Raw genomic sequence first — 15,781 nt, 5'->3', positions numbered from 1 at the left:
ACATAGCTCCCTATATACAGTATGAGCCCGCACATAGCTCGTTATATACAGTATGAGCCTGCACATAGCTCCCTATAAACAGTATGAGACAGCACATAGCCCCATATATACAGTATGAGCCAGCACATAGCTCCCTATATACAGTATGAGCCCCACATAGCTCCCTATATACAATATGAGCCTGCACATAGCTCATTATATGCAGTAAGAGCCTGCACATAGCTCCCTATACACAATATGAGCCCGCACATAGCTCCCTATATACAGTATGAGCCTGCACATAGCTCCCTATATACAATATGAACCTTCACATAGCTCTCTATATACAATAAGAGCCAGCAAAAAGCTCCCTATATTCAGTATGAGCCCTCATATAGTCTCCTATGTACAATAAGAGCCAGCACATAGCTCCCTATATACAGTATGAGCCCTCATATAGTCTCCTATGTGCAATAAGAGCCAGCACATAGCTCCCTATATACAATATGAACCTGCACATAGCTCCCTATATACAGTATGAGCCTGCACATAGCTCCCTATATAAAATATGAACCTTCACATAGCTCCCTATATACAATAAGAGCCAGCAAAAAGCTCCCTATATTCAGTATGAGCCCTCATATAGTCTCCTATGTACAATAAGAGCCAGCACATAGCTCCCTATATACAGTATGAGCCCTCATATAGTCTCCTATGTACAATAAGAGCCAGCACATAGCTCCCTATATACAATATGAACCTGCACATAGCTCCCTATATATAAGAGCCAGAACATAGCTCTCTATATACGGTATGAGCCCTCATATAGTCTCCTATATACAATAAGAGCCAGCACATAGCTCCCTATATACAATAAGAGCCCACACATAGCTCCCTATATACTGTATGAGCCTGAACATAGCTCCCTATATACAATAAAAGCCAGTACATAGCTCCCTGTATACGGTATGAGCCTGCACATAGCTCCCTATATACAGTATGAGCCCTCATATAGCCTCCTATGTACAATATGAGCCTGCACATAGCTCCCTATTTACAGTATGAACCTGCACATAGCTCCGTATATTCAGTATGAGCCCGCACATAGCTCCTTATACACAATATGAGCCCGCACATAGCTCCCTATTTACAGTATGAGCCATCATATAGTCTCCTCTGTACAATAAGAGCCAGCACATAGCTCCCTATATGCAATATGAACTTGCACATAGCTCCCTACATACAATAAGAGCCAGCACATAGCTCCCTATATACAGTATGAGCCCTCATATAGTCTCCTACGTACAATAATTGCCAGCACATAGCTCACTATATACAGTATGAGCCCTCATATAGCTCTCTATATACAATAAAAGCCAGCACATAGCTTCCTATATACAATATGTACCTGCACATAGCTCCCTATATACAATAAGAGACAGCACATAGCTCCCTATATACAGTATGAGCCTGCACATAGCTCCCTATATACAATATGAACCTGCACATAGCTCCCTATATATAATTAGAGCCAGCACATAGCTCTCTATATACAGTATGAGCCCTCATATAGTCTCCTATATACAATAAGAGCCAGCACATAGCTCCCTATATACAGTATGAGCCCTCTCATTGTCTCCTATGTACAATAAGAGCCAGCATATAGCTTCCTATATACAATATGAACTTGCACATAGCTCCCTATATACAATAAGAGCCAGCACATAGCTCCCTATATACAGTATGAGCCCGCACATAGCTCCCTATATACAGTATGAGCCCACACATAGCTCCTTATAAACAAAGTGAGCCCCCACATAGTCTCTCTATATTATATGAGCCCACACATAGCTCCCTATATACAGTATGAGCCGTCATAAAGCCTCCTATGTACAATAAAAGCCAGCACATAGCTCCCTATATACAATAAGAGCCAGCACATAGCTCCCTATATACAGTATGAGCCCGCACATAGCTCCCTATGTACGGTATAATCCTGCACATAGCTCCTTATATACAATATGAACCTGCACATAGCTCCCTATATACAATAAGAGCAAGCACATAGCTCCCTATATACAGTGTGAACCTGCACATAGCTCCCTATATACAGTATGAGCCAGCACATAGCTGCCTATATACAGTATTAGTGTGCACATTGCTCCCTATAAACGGTATGAGACAGCACATAGCCCCATATATACAGTATAAGCCAGCACATAGCTCCCTATATACAGTATGAGCCCCACATAGCTCCCTATATACAATATGAGCCTGCACATAGCTCCTTATATACAGTATGAGCCTGCACATAGTTCCCTATATACAATATGAGCCCGCACATAGCTCCCTATATACAGTATGAGCCTGCACATAGCTCCCTATATACAATATGAACCTTCACATAGCTCTCTATATACAATAAGAGCCAGCAAACAGCTCCCTATATACAGTATGAGCCCTCATATAGTCTCCTAGGTACAATAAGAGCCAGCACATAGCTCCCTATATACAATATGAACCTGCACATAGCTCCCTATATACAATAAGAGCCAGCACATAGCTCCCTATATACAGTATGAGCCCGCACATAGCTCCCTATATACTGTATGAGCCTGCACATAGCTCCCTATATACAATAAAAGCCAGCACATAACTCCCTATATACAATATGAGCCCACACATCGCTCTCTATATACAGTATGAGCCTGCACATAGTTCCTTATATACAATATGAGCCTGTAGATAGCTCCCTATATACAGTATGAGCCCTCATATAGTCTCCTATGTACAATAAGAGCCAGCACATAGCTCCCTATATACAATATGAACCTGCACATAGCTCCCTATATATAAGAGCCAGAACATAGCTCTCTATATACGGTATGAGCCCTCATATAGTCTCCTATATACAATAAGAGCCAGCACATAGCTCCCTATATACAGTATGAGCCCTCATATAGTGTCCTATGTACAATAAGAGCCAGCACATAGCTCCCTATATACAATAAGAGCCCACACATAGCTCCCTATATACTGTATGAGCCTGAACATAGCTCCCTATATACAATAAAAGCCAGTACATAGCTCCCTGTATACGGTATGAGCCTGCACATAGCTCCCTATATACAGTATGAGCCCTCATATAGCCTCCTATGTACAATATGAGCCTGCACATAGCTCCCTATTTACAGTATGAACCTGCACATAGCTCCCTATATTCAGTATGAGCCCTCACATAGCTCCTTATACACAATATGAGCCCGCACATAGCTCCCTATTTACAGTATGAGCCATCATATAGTCTCCTCTGTACAATAAGAGCCAGCACATAGTTCCCTATATGCAATATGAACTTGCACATAGCTCCCTACATACAATAAGAGCCAGCACATAGCTCCCTATATACAGTATGAGCCCTCATATAGTCTCCTACGTACAATAATTGCCAGCACATAGCTCACTATATACAGTATGAGCCCTCATATAGCTCTCTATATACAATAAAAGCCAGCACATAGCTTCCTATATACAATATGTACCTGCACATAGCTCCCTATATACAATAAGAGACAGCACATAGCTCCCTATATACAGTATGAGCCTGCACATAGCTCCCTATATACAATATGAACCTGCACATAGCTCCCTATATATAATTAGAGCCAGCACATAGCTCTCTATATACAGTATGAGCCCTCATATAGTCTCCTATATACAATAAGAGCCAGCACATAGCTCCCTATATACAGTAAGAGCCCTCACATAGCTCCCTATATACAATAAGAGCCAGCACATAGCTCCCTATATACAGTATGAGCCCTCTCATTGTCTCCTATGTACAATAAGAGCCAGCATATAGCTTCCTATATACAATATGAACTTGCACATAGCTCCCTATATACAATAAGAGCCAGCACATAGCTCCCTATATACAGTATGAGCCCGCACAGAGCTCCCTATATACAGTATGAGCCCACACATAGCTCCTTATAAACAAAGTGAGCCCCCACATAGTCTCTCTATATTATATGAGCCCACACATAGCTCCCTATATACAGTATGAGCCGTCATAAAGCCTCCTATGTACAATAAAAGCCAGTACATAGCTCCCTATATACAATAAGAGCCAGCACATAGCTCCCTTTATACAGTATGAGCCCGCACATAGCTCCCTATGTACGGTATAATCCTGCACATAGCTCCTTATATACAATATGAACCTGCACATAGCTCCCTATATACAATAAGAGCAAGCACATAGCTCCCTATATACAGTGTGAACCTGCACATAGCTCCCTATATACAGTATGAGCCAGCACATAGCTGCCTATATACAGTATTAGTGTGCACATTGCTCCCTATAAACGGTATGAGACAGCACATAGCCCCATATATACAGTATAAGCCAGCACATATCTCCCTATATACAGTATGAGCCCCACATAGCTCCCTATATACAATATGAGCCTGCACATAGCTCCTTATATACAGTATGAGCCTGCACATAGTTCCCTATATACAATATGAGCCCGCACATAGCTCCCTATATACAGTATGAGCCTGCACATAGCTCCCTATATACAATATGAACCTTCACATAGCTCCCTATATACAATAAGAGCCAGCAAACAGCTCCCTATATACAGTATGAGCCCTCATATAGTCTCCTAGGTACAATAAGAGCCAGCACATAGCTCCCTATATACAATATGAACCTGCACATAGCTCCCTATATACAATAAGAGCCAGCACATAGCTCCCTATATACAGTATGAGCCCGCACATAGCTCCCTATATACTGTATGAGCCTGCACATAGCTCCCTATATACTGTATGAGCCTGCACATAGCTCCCTATATACAATAAAAGCCAGCACATAACTCCCTATATACAATATGAGCCCACACATCGCTCTCTATATACAGTATGAGCCTGCACATAGTTCCTTATATACAATATGAGCCTGTAGATAGCTCCCTATATACAGTATGAGCCCTCACATAGCTCTCTATATACAATATGAGCCTGCACATAACTCCCTATATACAGTATGAGCCTGCACATAGCTCCCTATATACAGTATGAGCTCTCACATAACTCCCTATATACAGTATGAGCCCTCACATAGCTCTCTATATATAGTATGAGCCCGCACATAGCTCTCTATATACTGTATGAGCCTGCACATAGCTCCCTATATACAATAAAAGCCAGCACGTAACTCCCTATATACAATATGAGCCCGCACATAGCTCTCTATATACTGTATGAGCCTGCACATAGCTCCCTATATACAATAAAAGCCAGCACATAACTCCCTATATACAATATGAGCCCGCACATAGCTCTCTATATACAGTATGAGCCTGCACATAGTTCCTTATATACAATATGAGCCTGCACATAGCTCCCTATATACAGTATGAGCCCTCACATAGCTCTCTATATACAATATGAGCCTGCACATAACTCCCTATATACAGTATGAGCCTGCACATAGCTCCCTATATACAGTATGAGCCCTCACATAGCTCTCTATATACAGTATGAGCCCGCACATAGCTCTCTATATACAATATGAGCCTGCACATAACTCCCTCTATACAGTATGAGACCGCACATAGCTCCCTATATACAGTATGAGCCCTCACATAGCTCTCTATATACAGTATGAGCCTGCACATAACTCCCTCTATACAGTATGAGCCCGCACATAGCTCCCTATATGCAGTATGAGCTCTCACATAACTCCCTATATACATTATGAACCCACTCATAGCTCCTTAAATACAATATGAGCCCCCACATAGTCTCTCTATATTATATGAGCCTGCTCGTAGCTCCCTATATACAATATGAGCCCTCATATAGCTCTCTATATACAATATGAGCCTTCACATAACCCCCTATATACAGTATGAGCCCACACATAGCTCCCTATATACAATATGAGTCCTCATATAGCTCTCTATATACAATAAAAGCCAGCACATAGCTCCCTATATACAATATGAACCTGCACATAGCTCCCTATATACAATAAGAGCCTGCACATAGCTTCTTATATACAGTATGAGCCTGCACATAACTCCCTATATACAATATGAGCCTGCACATAACTTCCTATATACAGTATGAGCCTGCACATAGCTCCCTATATACAGTATGAGCCCCACATAGCTCCCTATATACAATATGAGCCTGCACATAGCTCCCTATATACAGTATGAGCCTGCACATAGCTCCCTATAAACAGTATGAGCCCGCACATAGCTCCTTATACACAATATGATCCCATACATATCTCCCTTCTCTGATAGACTGTCGATTCCACAGCCAGCTCAGAGAATGATCGAATTCCACTCTGCAGGTGGCAAAATGCAGCTGCCTGGGAGACACCTCTGACCACCGCATGAGGTGGCCCGAAGCCACCCCCTGACGGCTGTACCCAGGTCACATGCCCCTCCTCTTCCCCTTGGTATGGTCCTGTACCGTCTATATGGGAATACATGATTGGTATATGATATAGTGTGATACAGACATCAGATGTTATATACTATACACATTGTTATATCTTCATCTGATGTCTGTACCACAGTATACCATACAGTAATCTGTATACTGGATATGATATATTTTGCACAGTGATATACACTGTACTGATCACACCTGGACCTGCCTACAGGACCTCACATATTATATATGGAGCAGTATAGTATGTGATGTCCTGTAGGTTCAGGGTCGATCAGACAGTGCAGGATCCTCTATGCTGATGTCTGTGGTTGCTCTGCTGGGGCTCAGTGTGATTTATTGCAGGACTCTGAATCTGGACACTGGAGCCGATGACCTGGCACTGACAGCGCGGCCTGATCTGCAGCAAAGGTCAGACTCCTGCAATAACTCACACAGAGCTCCAGCAGAGCGGCCGCTGACCTAACAGTATGTAATGCTGTGTGCATTTATCAGGTGAGCAGCGTCCTGCAGCCCCCTCCTGACTCCAGACATTCTGCCCTGACCTCATATTTACCGCCATCCACTGAGGTCTGATCCACCAGCTCCTCTCTGGCAGGATGAAGATGATGCAGGCACACTGTGTGATGTCACTTCTGCAGACACAGTTCACACAGCATGCAGGGGGGCACATGGCCCACGTCTAAAAGGTACAGTGAGGTCCCCCTGCAGAAACCCACCCCTCCCTCTGCCAATGGCAGTGCACAAAACATTATAATGAGGGCAATCTGGCCATGGGCTCCCCGGAGCCCCGGGCGGTAGCCCAGATTGCCTTCATTAAAATCCACCTATGAGGACCTCCATTATTCTAAAGTGTATCAGACACATTTTTAATGTCCTCTCTTTCATGTCATGATGTCTTGATTCTAATCTTGTACTGTATGTTATAATTATATATTCTTATTCTTTGAATGTTTGGGGCATCAAACTTTTATTGTTTACAGCTGCTGTATATACATTTCTATCATAAGCATCTTAAAGGTTTTTTTTAAGCATTTTGTGATATTGTAGCTTTTCTGTGGGATCAAACTAGATAGTCTAATCTTCATTGAGACTTGGGTGCCTGTGACCAGGGGCCACGGACATACCATTGTTGCAACATGTCAGACGCCCAGGGGCACAAGTGGACAAATTATGATGAAGCCATTACTTAGTCAAGGAATCTCCAGAATCATGGGTCATGGGCAGAAACGGACACATAATTGAGCCCCTGTGGAAGAACAATATAAGGGTCCTATCAGTACAATACTTCATTATAATGCCCACTTCCCTATGAAGAGCAGGTGGAATTGTACATTATAATGAACTACTGTACTGATAAGACACTTATATTGTTCTTCCACAGGGGCTCAATTCTGTGTCCGCTTCTGCCCATGACCCATGATTTTGGAGATTCCTTGACTAAGTAATGGCTTCATCATAATTTGTCTTTAGTCAAAGTTGCTCAGATCTTTATGCTCACCCGTTTTTTTCTTCTAATTTGATCATCTTCAACTGTCTGTATACTTGTTGCCTAACGTATATTTCTTCTTGACAGGTGTCATTGTAATAAGATAATATCATTCAGTTTATCTGTCATTGCTATAGGGTGTATTCACAGGTGAAGGCTGTTTTTTTTTTGTTGCAAAAACCATGATTTTTAAAAATGTGGTTGTAACTATGTTCATAGCAAAACTAAATGCACTGCAGCTGCAATGTGTGAACTGAGCCTTATTGTTGTGGTATATATACTAACAAGGAACTAAAAGTAGATAATACATAATGAACATGTGAGTAAAACCCAACAAAAAGGACTAAAACAAAATTTAAAAAAAGAAAACAGACATTTTTTTTTGCCTAGATTTTGCATAGATTTTTGACAGTGACATGTGTAAATACGCTATCAAGAAGATAACTTAAACTTCTGTCTTTGAAAAGGACATCACAAAAGACACACTTGCTGAAGGGGGTGAAAAATTAGTGCCCACTCATAAACCCAAAGACTATAAAACTGGTTTCTTTGTCTTTTGCATTATTGTATATTGGTACACATAGTAAAAATTTCTAATTTTTAAGCAGTGTAAATGCGTGGCAAATTCAGCACAGTCTCTCATGCGGTTTGATACATTTTGCGCATGTCTAGACACATTTGTCTCACTTTGAACCATTTTGCCTAAAATTTTGATGCAATTTTGGCTGATGCTAGTACATTTCATACTACACCCTTTTTTGCAAAAGACCATGCCCATTTTCAGTAGGCCACGTCTCTTGTTAAAGGGTTTATTTCAACATCTCTTCTGAGTAGCACGTCACCCCTCAGCTTCCCAACCTACCAATTTTCTGTGAGCAGGTGTGCGTGGCCGTCTTCATCCTCCCTGTAAGGTCATGGCCCCACTATCAGTATTCAGCCAGTATTATTTCTCAGGAGTGGGAGCCAAAACCAGGAGTGGGTGATAAATGCAGAATTGGTGACTTGTTTCTATTACACCTTTTCTCTGATTGTTCCTCACCTGGTTTTGTCTCCCACTCCCGAGAAAAAATACTGACCGAATACTGACCAAATACTGATAGTGGGGCCATGGCCTAACACACCAACTAACCTACTGCAACTGGGAAGGGAGTGGAGGGGAGATGTAATTGGGTTGCCCTACTTTCTAAGCGGCTGATGCAGGGCAGATAGTGATAGGAGCTGTTTTGCCTTCTCAGCAGCCAAAGAAGCATCCGGGACCAGCTAGTAGAGATGAGCAGATCTGCCGAGATTCTAATTTGGCAAATCACATACAAGGATATTCAATTACAGTGAAGTTATTCGCTGCAAATTGAACGGTCCTTATTATGCTATGGGATCTCTCCAGACCCCAGAGCATAATAAATATAGGATATAAAATTAAAAAAACGCATACTCATCTATCTGCTCACCTGTCCTGCTTTCTCTGCAGCCTGCTATATGGTTCTCAGCACCTCTACTTTTCTCCTTCCCCTGTCCTCTGTAGCCTCTTAACTTCAGGCCAGGAGTTGCGGCATGACTATGGCGCCACTTGGGTGGTAACGTCACAACATACTCTGCTACGGCACGGCAAACAGGACATCAGAGACCTCGTAGTTGTGCCAGAAATTCTGGCTTGGAGTGAAGAGGCTGAAATAAAAGGAGAAAAAAAGACGCTCAGAAGATCGGATAGCTGGCTGCATAGGTGATAATGATCTTGTTTTATATAACCGTTTGCTGGCCCTCTGCAGTTCAGCATAGTGGTGACTAAAGCTGGCGACGATTTTGATGAATTTGCAATGAGCAAATTGAAAAAAAATCTGAATTCTGTACAATACAATTTTTTTGTAAAATTCGAGGAAAATTAAATTCCACTTGAATAAATTTACTCTTCTCTACTATCTACTGCTGGGGGATTGATGAACTGAGATGTAGAACTGCTCCTAGGCTGCTTTACATGCCCAGGAATGTTCTATAGTAATGAATGGGGACAGATAGAGGTGGCAGGGATCTGGAAAGACTGCGCTTGTTCGAATATGCTCTAAGACAGAAAAAGGCACAGCAACATGTGAGTTCATGTATTCATTAATCACATTGAGTATGTACAGTACAGACCAAAAGTTTGGACACACCTTCTCATTTAAAGATTTTTCTGTATTTTCTTGACTATGAAAATTGTACATTCACACTGAAGGCATCAAAACTATGAATTAACACATGTGGAATTATATACTTAACAAAAAAGTGTGAAACAACTGAAAATATGTCTTATATTCTAGGTTCTTCAAAGTAGCCACCTTTTGCTTTGATGAATGCTTTGCACACTCTTGGCATTCTCTTGATGAGCTTCAAGTGGTAGTCACTGGAAATGGTTTTCACTTCACAGGTGTGCCCTGTCAGGTTTAATAAGTAGGATTTCTTGCCTTATAAATGGGGTTGGGACCATCAGTTGTGTTGTGCAGAAGTCAGGTGGATACGCAGCTGATAGTCCTACTGAATAGACTGTTAGAATTTGTATTATGGCTAGAAAAAAGCAGCTAAGTAAAGAAAAACGAGTGGCCATCATTACTTTAAGAAATGAAGGTCAGTCAGTCTGAAAAATTGGGAAAACTTTGAAAGTGTCCCGAAGTACAGTTGCAAAAACCATCAAGCGCTACAAAGAAACTGGCTCACATGAGGACCGCCCCAGAAAAGGAATACCAAGAGTCACCTCTGCTTCTGAGGATAAGTTTATCCGAGTCACCAGCCTCAGAAATCGCAGGTTAACAGCAGCTCAGATTAGAGACCAGGTCAATGCCACACAGAGTTCTAGCAGCAGACACATCTCTACAACAACTGTTAAGAGGAGACTTTGTGCAGCAGGCCTTCATGGTAAAATAGCGGCTAGAAAACCACTCCTAAGGACAGACAACAAGCAGAAGAGACTTGTTTGGGCTAAAGAACACAAGGAATGGACATTAGACCAGTGGAAATCTGTGCTTTGGTCTGATGAGTCCAAATTTGAGATCTTTGGTTCCAACCACCGTGTCTTTCTGCGACGCAGAAAAGGTGAACGGATGGACTCTACATGCCTGCTTCCCACCGTGAAGCATGGAGGAGGAGGTGTGATGGTGTGGGGGTGCTTTGCTGGTGACACTGTTGGGGATTTATTCATAATTGAAGGCATACTGAACCAGCATGGCTACCACAGCATCTTGCAGCGGCATGCTATTCCATCCGGTTTGCGTTAAGTTGGACCATCAATTATTTTTCAACAGGACAATGACCCCAAACACACCTCCAGGCTGTGTAAGGGCTATTTGACCAAGGAGGAGAGTGATGGGGTGCTATGCCAGATGACCTGGCCTCCACAGTCACCAGACCTGAACCCAATCGAGATGGTTTGGGGTGAGCTGGACCGCAGAGTGAAGGCAAAAGGGCCAACAAGTGCTAAGCATCTCTGGGAACTCCTTCAAGATTGTTGGAAGACCATTTCCGGTGACTACCTCTTGAAGCTCATCAAGAGAATGCCAAGAGTGTTCAAAGCAGTCATCAAAGCAAAAGGTGGCTACTTTGAAGAACCTAGAATATAAGACATATTTTCAGTTGTTTCACACTTTTTTGTTAAGTATATAATTCCACATGTGTTAATTCATAGTTTTGATGCCTTCAGTGTGAATGTACAATTTTCATAGTCATGAAAATACAGAAAAATCTTTAAATGAGAAGGAGTGTCCAAACTTTTGGTCTGTACTGTATATGTTAGTATATTGGCCACATACCATATTTGTGCCCCTGTACATTAATTTAATACTAAAGGTGTGTGGGCCCTATTTTTTCTTTTTTGTTTAGTACATATTTTGTTTAGTACATATTGATGGGTGTGGCCCTCTCCAGGGCTCAGTACCCTTGTCCACCATCTTTCCCACAAAAGGTTTTAATTGGGATCTACACCTGGTTTCGTTTTCACTCCCCATTCACATAAGGCTGTTTTGGCACATAGAGAGAGGTAAGACATTTAGTGGCTAGGGACCATCCATATTAAAAGGTCACTTTGACGTGGTTGGATGGCTTTTGCGCTCTTTGATCAAAGTATCTTTGTGTTTTTAATGTTTGCAGCAGTATAGGAGTTCATGTATTCATTAGTTGCAGTGTGCTGATGCATCATGTATGTATATGTTAGTACATTAGCCAAATAGCGTATTTGTGCACCTGTGCATTAATTTAACCCCTTTACAACCTTGGACATATGAGTACGTCCAAGGTCGTATCACTGTACTCCATGCGTGCTCTGGCACTGAGCCCGCATATTTTCGGGCACATGACAGCTGATCTGTACAGCCGTGGTTGTTAACATGCTAAATGCCACTGTCAATCTCCGACAGTGGCATTTAACATGGCCAGGCCGGAACCGAGTCACTAATCCTGTCCATTGGCGCACCCGTGTCACATGACTGCGGGTCACCGATGAGATGGCATGACAATCCAGGGTCTGCAGGAGACCCCTGTGGTTGTCATTGCTGGGACGCTATGAGCGCCGCCCAGCAGTCAATGCTCATAGCAAGCGAGCATCTCTGCTACACACAGCAGGGCTGAAGCCCTGCTATGTGTAGCACAGGCGATTGGATGAGCACAGCTTTCAATCTCCCGCGGAGACTATTGAAGCATGTGAAAAGTAGAAATATATATTTTTAAAAATATTTAAAAAATTAAAATTTTTTAAAAATAAAACAATTAAAAAAAACAAATATACACGTATTTGGTAACCCAGTGTTCAGAATCACCCAATCTATCAATGTAGAAAAAGAATTAATCCAATCTGTAAAAAGCATAACGAGAAAAAAAATCAAAACTCCAGAATTACAGTACGTTGTTTTGGCCGCCGCAGCTTTGCAATAAAATGCAATAACAGGCTATCGTATATACCCCAAAATAGTATCAATAAAAACGACAGCTCGGTGCGCAAAAAATAAGCTCTCATCTGGCCCAAGATCCTGAAAATGGAGACCCTATGGGTCTTGGAAAATGGCGATTTTTTTTGCAAACTTTGGATTTTTTTCACCACTTAAATAAAAAAGAACCTATACATGTTTGGTATGTCTGAACTCATAATCACCTGGGAAATCATAATTGCAGGTCAGTTTTAACATTTAGCGAACATTGTAAAAAAAAAACAATTGTGGAAATTCACTTTTTTTGCAATTGCACCATACTTTTAATTTTTTTCCCATTTTCCAGTACACGATATGGTAAAACCAATGGTGTTTTTCAAAAGTACAACTCGTCTCGCAAAAAACAAGCCCTCACATGGCCATATTGACAAAAAATGTAAAAGTTATGGCTCTGGGAAAAAAGGACACAAAAAAGGAAAAGCCCAAGGTGGTAAAGGGGTTAAAACTATAGGTGTGCAAGCAATATTTTTTAGTTTTTTGTGTAGAAAAAGGATGGGAATTATTACTGGAAGGAACCCTGAATGGGGGACAATACACCAGGAAGAGGCCAAAGATGGGAGGCATTAGACCAGGATGGGGGACATTTTTACTTGAAGGTGCCCAGGATGGGGGACATTATACCAGGTAGGGAACTAGGATGGATGACATTATACTAGGATGGGCCCAGGAGGGGGATATTATTACTGGAAGGGGCTAGGATGGGGGACATTATTACTGGAAGGGGCCCATGATGGGGGACATTATAGCAGGAAGGGGCCCAGAATGGGGGGCATTATACTATGAAAGGCCCAGGATAGGGAGATTATTACTGGATGGGGGAGATTATTATATAAAGAGGGGGGCTGTGGGTGGGCAAACACATATGTCTTTATAGGATTTAGAATGCTACAAAGGCTTGTTCATCTAACCAACATGCAGGTGGGGGCCCAGGTCCAAATTTTTCACCGGGCTCTTCAAACTCTAGCTACGTCACTGAATAGCAGAACAATGGTGTAACAAAGAAAAAGCAAGTTAATGGCAAACTTGCTTAGTTTTGAAATGTCTACATGCCTACAACAGTTCATGAACACGAGAGAACCATAAAGAGTAAAATAAAGTATGTAAATTACTTAATAAATATGGTGCATAGCATGTAAGACATTTAGCACATTTAACTTAGTAAATCTCCTCCATTATGCTCTTACAACAATTGTGCGTTTGCCCACAGCCTCATGTGAAGTTCTGCACTTTATATTTACATTTTTACCTCTCTTTTACTTTGGATAAATTGTTCCTCAATTTTTCGAGGCTTTTGATTTGGTCATTGTCCAGTCACTAAGACTAGGGCCCTGAAATCTGGCTTAAAACACATCAAAAAGTCACAAAATGTTGGCGCAATGTGAGGGAGAACAAAAATGTTGGCGTTTTCACGCCAATTTTCATCAGCTTTGCCAAAATAAGTGGAGCTGGGGCAGGACAGAGGTGCGACCAGTCATGGCAATGCCAGCTCATCTAATTTATGATGAGTTGTGGTGTACCATATGCTATAATTCTTATCTTATTCCCAGTTTTATTGCGTGGCGAATGTTGACGCATGCCACTTTACAGACTTGACAGATTCATTAAGAGGCATGCACTTCATAATGAATCAGGCACATCTGTCTTCACCACACCCCTTCATCAAAACCGGCATTGATAATGTCGGTCTTGATGAATTGAGTGGTAGGGCTGCTCTAGTCACTATGACTGATCTGAATAATTGACCATTTGACAATGAACCACAAGTCACAAGGGAACTATACCACCTAATTTCTGCATGCAGGGTACTTAACCACAGAAACAAACCAGTGAGCTTCATGGGCCAGAGCACAAAACCTCATAAGGAAACATTAAGAAAAATTGCTTAACATACATGTTATGCTACTTCTTATATACTGTACATGTCTTCACTAAATTTCTTTAATGGAAACCACTTCTACATTACATTGCAAAGGAGTTAATGATCCGTTAAGTATATTAACATTGTTACAAACTTACTATGGTTAAGAAAGACATTCATCAAATTGAATCAATGGAGGATGTGAATTAAAGGAATGAAAAGAGGGGAAAGGTTTTATTTTGCCACATTGATCCACAAAAGTCATGAAGATTAGTCCGGATCATCATTCAGACAAGGATAATGAAATAATTACTTTTCAATCATTTTCTAAACCATACACCCACCTTAGCTGATTTTCACTTTAAGAGCAGAAATAATGTAATTTCATAGACTGCTAAGCAAATAACGTCTTCACAGAGAAAGAGAATAGATTCTCTACTACCACCTATTGGAATCAGCAATCCTATAAGTCAATACTAAGCCTTTAACCACTTAAAGGGGTTGTCAAGTCGCAGGACAAGTCATCAATATCAGGTCTGACATCTGGGACCTGTTAGGCAAGTAGCTCATTCATACATGAGTAATGGGAATAATGAAGCCTACTACACAGAGAAGCCGCACCCACATACTAATGATCCCTGTACGGACTAGACAATCCCTTCTCACACAATTAAAAACACCACCCTGTTCCTGGCTCCCAAAAAGGCCGTCGGGGAGTTTCTCTTACCTCCTGAGGGAGGAACCAGAAGGAAGGCCGCTGTGCACAGCTAACCGGGAGAGGGAAAGGGTGCAGAAGGGTAGGAGGACCCATGGTGAGGAAATTTAAAGCATGTGCATGAAGGGGAAATAAGGAGAACTAAGAGTATTAAAATAAATATGAATACTCTCCCCCCAACCTAAGCGAGGAGAAAGGAAAGGTGGTGGGAAGGCAGACATACAAACACCCAGCAGAAATACAAACAGTGTTTACCTAGCAGGGAAAATCTCTTTGCTTAAGGGCTGGAACTCTTTAGCACTAATCCACTTAGAAGCCAG

General features: G+C 41.7%; 1 protein-coding gene across 1 annotated transcript in view; it reads left to right on the top strand.

The window, feature by feature from the left end:
• Positions 1 to 7,001: 7,001 nt before the first annotated feature.
• Positions 7,002 to 15,781, top strand: part of LOC141157742 (uncharacterized) — a 126,792-nt gene continuing 118,012 nt past the window's right edge. Inside the window, exon 1 of the mRNA XM_073645280.1 lies at positions 7,002 to 7,142. The gene's annotated coding sequence lies outside the window, so the exon portion shown is untranslated. The remainder of the gene's footprint in view (positions 7,143 to 15,781) is intronic.

Source organism: Phyllobates terribilis, unplaced genomic scaffold, assembly GCF_046119375.1.
Source record: "Phyllobates terribilis strain yellow unplaced genomic scaffold, ASM4611937v1 Scaffold_8__6_contigs__length_399053987, whole genome shotgun sequence".
Classification (NCBI taxonomy): domain Eukaryota; kingdom Metazoa; phylum Chordata; class Amphibia; order Anura; family Dendrobatidae; genus Phyllobates; species Phyllobates terribilis.
This window is presented reverse-complemented; position numbering and strand designations above follow the sequence as displayed.